Consider the following 8,276-nt stretch of genomic DNA (forward strand, 5'->3'; position numbering starts at 1 on the left):
TTTAAGAGACAGCTAGACACTTTTATGGGGAGAGAGGGGATTGAAGGATACAGTGACAAAACCGGGGGTAGAGTTGAGATAAGCCCAGAGGACAGTGGTGGGCCAATAGCCTCAGAGAGTGCTCAGAGCCCCAGGTGCTCAGCAGAGATGCAGAGCAGCTCTTGCCATTCAAGGGGGACTTACCAGGGCTGTCGGCAGAGACCTGTGAGGGAGGAAGGGAAACTGCCAGAGCAGTTTGAGAGGGAGATGAGCCTGGCAGACAGCAATGGGTGTGCTCTCGGTGGGTGTACTCTCAGTGCACTGCTCCTAAGTGCTGCCCTTGGTTTCACTAGGGAGATGCCCTGAAAAACTTGCTAAAAAGCAGATTTTTGGAGAAATCCTACCTAAGAAGCTTGCCTACTTGCAAGTTGCCAGTGCAAAGCGCAGAAAGATGCCAAAAGAAAAAAAAAAAAAACAGAAAGAACCCCCCCTTTTTTTTCTTTCAATTTTTAATTAAAGACTACTTGTAATACAGGAAAGAACAGGAGTGACTAAAATATGATACAAATGAGGCATAGTCAAAATGTGCAGACGTTGTATTTTTCTTTGCTTGTATGAAGCTTTGCATATTTTCTTGTTGTCAGCACAGCCAGGGTCTATTCCCATAAAATAAACTGGCAGAACTTCCTTGGCCTCACACAGCAGCATGATGAAGCCTGGCTTGAAGTGCTCAGCTTGGCCATCTGTGCTCTGACAAGCAGGTGTGGTTCCACTAGGACAGTGAAGTTGTTAAGTGGTGGTGGTGAGCGAACCAGCACCAGCATAGCCAGTGGAAGTAAGACAGAGCATCAAATAAGTGCAGTTTAATGTATAGATTGCAATCCAAACACAAATGCCAGCTTCTGCTGCCAGAAGTGTTAGCTCTGACAGCTCAAGGGCTCTGAGCTGTGGGGACGGTCTGAAAGATGGTATTGTCCTAGAAGACAGGCATAACGTGGACAGGTCTTGTGCTAGGTGCTGTAGGAGCACTGAGTAGCAGGAAGACTCTGCCCTGAAGAGGTTGCAAGCCACAGATAAGGCTTTAAAAGACAAGTGTTGAAAGGTGTGGAAAGTCTTATATGAGAAAGTATAATCCCAGGCGGGACTTTTCTACTCCTGATGACTAGATACCCATCCCACAGGTATAAATATAATTTAGCTGCATCACTTTTTTTTTAACGATAAACAGACTAGTTGTGTTCTGATGAACTCTGGCAAAACAAAGATCCTGATCTGCAAAAATAGGCTGAGCAGTAACAGAAAGTCCTGGCTGATCATCCTGGCTTGAATGACTAGATAATTCTAATATAAAACTATTTGTTCTTCCCAGCATCATAAAAGCCCTTTTAGTGCAAAGGAGCTAAAAGAAAACACAGGGCACTGAGACACCTTAGTATGGAGGTGCAGGAGAGAAATACAGCTGTATTAGTTCTCAGGCTGTTTCTTTTTGTGGCTCATTCTCATCTGAGTCATGCCCCAGAACTCCCATTCATTTGAATGAAATGTTGAAAAACGTAACCACAAGAATAAAGTAACCTCGCTGACCGGAAAAAATCCTGCCCCAGAGTTTCTTGGGAAATGGTGTGTCCTCATGCATGTGCTCTACTCGTACAGCAATCACATCTGCTTAATGTTTCCTCCCAGGAAGGTCTCTGACATTTTTAACTGTATCGCTGAGGTTTTGAGGTTAAGTTATCGGTGTAGCTGTGCAGTAAAGGTCCATTGTAAAGGCAAATAAGGAGGATTTTATCTGCTGTACGGCGGTCACTCCAGCCCAACAAAGCCCTGTGTTTAGAGCAGGGGAGTGATTTCGCTCTCAGCCACTAGACGGCCCGGCCAGGAGGGTTTGCTCTCTGCTGGGACAGCTGCCTTTCAGGGAGCGGGATGCAGCCAATCCATCCGCTGGAGCTGGAGGAGTTTCCCAGCTTGCGACAGAAAGTTATAGGCCTTGCAAAGCAGCCGGCAGAGCTGAAGGCTATCATGCAATACAGCTCAAACTGTAGTTCCGAGCCCGAGTATGGTGTTGTGCTGCTATTATAATTACAGCATTTATCCCAGTGAATCTGGGTAGCTACTGAGAATGAGAGAGTTTCAAAAATCTGGTTGCCTGGGGTGTTCTTCAAAGGCCAAAGCCTCTGCTGTCCTCGAGGCTGCCTGGGATGGTGCTCCATGCTCTGCAGTGGTGTGCTGTGAACCACTCACTGCTCCTTACCTCAGAAGTGTGGAGATGTGTGCTTCTGTTATTAGAAGGGAGAATTAATCGAGAGTCAAAGAAAGGAAAGGTCACATGGCAGCAGGATTTGAATTGCCTGCAGTGGATACTGCCCTGGTGAAAATCCACTGGTCCATCTGGAATATAAACCTCAAATTAGTTTTGGTACTGTTGTGGAATGGATGAGATGCTTTAGTGAGGGAGCTGCTTCCTCACCAGCCCTGAGCTGCAGGATTTCTGTGTGCCTGGCTCCAGGCTTCCCTTTTGTGAATCCAGTCCGGGGAGGGTGAGCTGCAGTTTGCAACACTGAAGGTCATCGCACGGGACAAACAACCTAACAACAGTCCAATATTTCTAAGCTGTATAAATTCCTAGTGTCTGCTGCAGGCAGAATCCAAACACTTGTGTCAATTCTGTACCATGCCCCAGACTGCCAAAAAACATTAATATAAGCATATTTATCTGGGCTGCAGTGTGTTACAAGAATTCATTAGGACAATATGTGATATGGTGCTGAAACAGAAGGCTGGGTTTCTCTGGCCAGAGATGAGGAAGTCTAGTCCCTGCTGAACTTTTACTACTGATAAAGACAATGTCTGCTGGCAGCATTCATTTTTTACTAGGCCATCTGCATCTAGTCAAGGATAACTTGACTTTCTGAAAAAGCCATTCATCAGAATCAACCCTGTACAACTTTCTCTTGATGAGTAAAGCAACACAAAGGAAGACCAAGATGGTTAATAAACTTCTTTGGGAGCAAAAGGTCAATGCTGGTGTAAACAAAGCAGTGTCATAGTACTATACAGAAGCATTGAAGTTTCCTGTGTGTTTATATGGCTGATGCCCCATTTCTGTTTTATCAGTGTTTGTTATCATTTATTTTGCTCTGCTTTAGCTGATCTATAAATCTTTATAACAGTGTTCTTTATTTTCTTAATTTTGTCATCTCTCTTATCACCTTTTATCACCTGTTTGTGTCCAGTATGTTTGCTACTCTCTGCTGCTTGATGGCTGCCCACGATTAGTTTTTTTAACCCTTTAGTTCTCATCTACCACACACAGGTCTAATAGTTGAGCCTTTCAGAACTTCCCTTTTTTTCTAAGGCTGAATCAAACACTGAAGAAATTTCCATTGTCTCCTTAATAAATCATTAACTATTAAAGGCAAGAAATGAGTGAGTGCACTGATGGGGAAATAATTCTGCCCCAAGTGACAGAGCCTTGCTTTTAGCTACACAACATAGAGAGTAGGCAATAACAGGGTATTTTTCACTTCAGGCCTGTACCACCGCACTTCAAGTCCAATTGGAGAGTCCTAGACTCTGTGGGGAGGTAACAGGTTGCTTTTCCTGCCCTTCCAGTCTTTGGCTTTTGTGCTTGGTGGCTGTGCATGTGGAGAATGCAGCCACTAGAAGCTGAAACAAAGTCCCCAGGCTCCCTTCACAACAACCACTGATCCTCCAGCCAAATGTTTTACTGTGAGCTTGGTCTAAATTAAAGGCAGCCAGCTAACAGCAGAAGATTCCAGATGCACAGTGACAAACAAGAAGCAGCTGATAGCTTGGTAATGTTATTTGGCTATTCAGTGATACCTGCTATAGAGCCATTTAAAACCTCACAGATACACAGGTGACATTTGCTTAGAGAACAAATATTTTCTTGAACATTTCAGAGAGAACTAAAATTCTTCATTAAATAATGTCAAAGAAATAAAGAAAGAAAATTTTTCGTGGCGAAGAGCCTCTAGACTTCACCTTCCTTCCTTTGATGTGCTATTTTGTTTTATGTAATTAGATTACAAAAAGTTTTGAATGGACTGGATAGCCGAAATCACGTGAAAAATTGTGTGACCCAAATCGATTTTTGCAAGATAGCCTCAGCAAATCATATACTGCTCTTTTTAAGGGTTTACATCTTGAAATGTTTTGCTTAATAGACACTTGCGCAATGTAAATTACTAATAGCACTGGAGTATTTATTGAAGCTGGGTACTACAGGGAACCAAAAAATGCCAGAGACTCTCAATTTCACAATTAACCATGAATTTTGGGACCAGCCAGTTTAAACATTCTTTTCCCTTGTTAATAAGTGTAATATAGTGTAATACACTTCTAACAGTACGAGCCTCTGCTGAAACTGCAGCCTTAGACGCCCTACTTAGAAATGCCCCGTGTTCCTGAAGTTAATACGAGTAAGACTTTTAACTGAGAAAAAAATTGCTGACTTGAGATTCAAAACTCACTGATTATTCCAAATTTAGTGTCCTAGTTATTCCACATGAGTATACAGTTACAGGATATTCTGTCAGATCGATAGCAAGACTACTGGAAGATCTATGTATTGGGATTCTATTCTGGATGTTTTATAGTTCAGCTGGATTCCAGTATCTCCGATATGTGTTTCTGCATTTTACATGGTAAGACTTGCAAATTACTTAAGTAGAATAAAATTTCAGGTGATTGAGAAATCTCGGGCAGGTTTTTTGTTGGTTTCGTTGGGTTTTTTTAACACTCTCTCCCCGTCTCTGCCTGGAATGAGTATTTAATTTTAGAATATAGGGGTGAGCTAATCTTCAGACTCAGTCGAAATACTGGCCCAAAATCTGAAGTCACTTCACAAGCAATGTAGTGAATAATCATGAAGTATATAACATTGTTTTTAGCCAGGGGAAATTTGGTCAATTTGTGTTGTTTGACTTGGCCATTTGCTGGAAATAACTTAGTACATTCCTGGCTCTTTTCGCAGAGATTCATCTTTAAAGGCAGGCTGTTGTTTTAGATTTTAAATGTTTTTATTAAGACATATACTGAACTAAAAAAAACAAAAACCTCTTAAGTAACACAACTGTATTTTTCAGTTATAATTTAAGTCAAAGATTATTGTGATTTAATTTTTTAATCCTTCTCTTTTATATCAGCGCATTTAGAATTCTGACCTTTTCTGAAAATGTTAATGGCTGGTGAAAACAATTTTGCCTTCTAGTGGAGACTCAGGATTTCTGTGCACTGCACAGATTGCTTGAGCTGACTGGCATAAAATTTAATTTGCATCAATCAGCCACAGGCAAGGGCAAAATGAAATGACTGCGACCCGTGAGTGTAGGATTTCAGAGCACTTACAGAATTCTGCTTCTGAGCAGCTTGGAAAACCGATGGCTGGTGCAGGGCATGTTCTGTCTGATTCATGAAGTGAATCACCCTAATCCAGCCTGGTTGTCAGAAGAATTTGGGCTGTGTTCCTTGAGCAAGGGCCCCTTCAGCTGCGATCTGACAAAGAACATAGGGTGTGACACCGGGGGGAGAATCTGCCACAGGGAATACAAATTCAAACATTCCAGTTTCAGCAGGTGTACGTGGCTCAGCCCCAAACCCCCAAATGCTGAGCAAAGCCCCCGTGAGGAGCAGTCCCAAGGGGCTCGGCCACCTCTGCTGCCCATGGCAGGTGTTACCTTTGAGTCAGCAGTGACTGAACCTTCCCCTCCTGTGTGCTGTAGCTGAATGTGAATTAAGCACTCCAGGGATTCTGCAGAAGGTATTTTCGTGGTTGTAATTTTGGCCTGCATGAGTGTGCCATTGAAATCAGAGTTTGAGGCCTCCTTGTGCGAGATGGGCTGCAGAAATGTTGTCTGGGAAATGGCCAGGGCTCTCTTGGGTTAATTGAGACGTGAAGTTTTCCACCATATCCCAGTGCTAAGTCCAGCCAATATTTATACTGCAGTATACATACTTTTATAAGTACCTGCCTGACTAAACTGTTCTTTGAGAAATTTCTCAACCACACTTGGTGTCATTTCTACACTTTACTTAGAGTCTGCACCAGTCACAGACTAGGTAACAAGCGGTGGATAAAGAGTGTTTTAAAGATGCAGAATGTAATTGTCCGCTGACAGAATCACATGTACCTTTATTTCCAGCTCTATGAACACTTCATTTAGCTAAACACCAGGATGATTGTTCATTGCATATGGTATTGCATTTGGTGCTGCTCAGTGTAACTGTGCAAGGGAAAATATCACCACTGTGTTTCTATAGGGAGATGCTAATTCCATCCATAACATTAATTCTTCTTAGCTTCTGGTGGGGAATTAATGCATTGTTGTGGCGTTGATGTGGCTGTGAACTCTGAAACACTGCAGTATGAAGTACATCGCTAAGTTAATTAAAGGTATGAATTAATGTTTCAGAGGAGCAGCCAATCTTAGGTTTCCAGGTATCCATCTCAAATATCAATTTCATTGGGCCAAATTTGCATTTAATCTTTTGGGTGTTTTTTGTTTGTTTTGTTGTTGTTGTTTGTTTGTTTGTTTGTTTGTTTGTTTAGAAATAAAATGCTGGAAAGTGTTAAGTCAAGTTGAACAAAATGTTTCTCTCAAACCCCAAACTGAATGTTTTGTTTCAGTATCTTGTGAGAAAAACAAAGGGATTGAAGGGTACAGCCCTGCTTAACAAAGAAGTCTTGTGTTCAGAACTATGGAATGAGAGCATTTGGGCTGCAGAAAGTGCAAGTTCAATTTTTTTCCTTTCTCTTGTGTAATTCCAGTGAATCATTTTCATAACAAACAAGTACAACACGGAGATTTCCACCAGGCAAGCAAATCACATTTTTATCTACAGATACAGGAATGCTGGTTTTGTTTTTTTTTTCATTACACCAGATAAATCAGAAAAACTGATACTGGTGGTGCTGGAAGAGCTTGGTCAATGACCACCTACTACAGATCTGGCAGGCACTGAATCTGTCAGGTAACAAGACTGCAGACACTCATGGTATCATTAGTGAGTTATACCCTAAATCACTTAGTTTTGATTTACTAGTTGAGGTCTCAGTCAGAACAAAGACAAACAAAAAGTCTTGCTCTCAGTAGTGCACCTGAAATGAGGCTTTTAGTCTGTGCTGAGCTCTTCACAGCTGAGTCCTGTTTGACAACACAATGAAAACTCCATAACCGAACTACTGATGTCACCACAATCTCAGTCCACACGTACCTGTAGTTAAGAAACTGTCTCAGTGTTCAAAATGTGAAAGGTGTAACATTTCCAGCCACGGAACAGTAGCATTTCACATTTCAGAGATATCCTACAATAAACTAACAAAAATAGCTCACGGTAAAACGTGGATACGTGACACAGTGGGAAAAGTATCTACTGAAGAAAGCTTTGGATAGGGGTCACTAACTTGAGGGAAGTGCTTATCTCCTTTATTTGTTTCCATTATGTAACGAGCAGTGCAAAATAACACTCCAGTATCCCATTGTGCCTGAATTTTTTTTCAAAATAGGGCTCACGGATGTGCAGCTACGACAGTTCTCTGCAGCAAACTTTTTTTCCCTTAGGATATATATTGCCTAATGTATACCAACATTTTAGTAAAATCTAGGTGATGATCTGAAAGGCTGCTTCCCTTTGCAATTTTTTTTTTTAAAGAAGTCAGAGAAGCAAACAATTTTTGTAAATGGCATCTCTCATTGCACTCTGCTCTGGTAATTTATAAAGGCTCACAGTCATCATTATTTCAAAAGATTAATGTTGTTTAAATAGACAATTGAGCAGAACAAGACGTTAGTGGGATAGTTAGCTGTGTGTCACAATATACTAGATAAAGGATTATACCCCACTTAAGAATTAATAACATTTTAAATCTCTACATAAACTATTTTTTTTATCAATAAACATGTCTCTGACAGAGGGCCAGATGCACTCACAGGTCTTAATTGTTCAATCCAGTGACTAATCCCCACTTGATCAAGATTTTACTGACTTAGCAGCTGTCTGGAGAGTGACAAATTTATGATTCAATTGCAATTTCATCTTAAACTTGAAACTACATGATCATTTGTGGGAATTAGCTACCTGATAAGATAACGAGGGTGGAAGAAGCGCACATAATTCTGTGCAGCGGAATCACAGTGTTGCAGAATTCCTCAGGATGCAATGGAACGACACAAATGGCCATTAAGGGATTAGCCCATCACTGATTGAGTGGCTGCACAGAGTTGAGGTTTGCTAAATCACTGGAGTGCTAGGTCATTATCCTTGGATACAGGAGA

Source organism: Lepidothrix coronata, unplaced genomic scaffold (genome assembly GCF_001604755.1).
Source record: "Lepidothrix coronata isolate B3197 unplaced genomic scaffold, Lepidothrix_coronata-1.0 Scaffold133, whole genome shotgun sequence".
Lineage (NCBI taxonomy): Eukaryota > Metazoa > Chordata > Aves > Passeriformes > Pipridae > Lepidothrix > Lepidothrix coronata.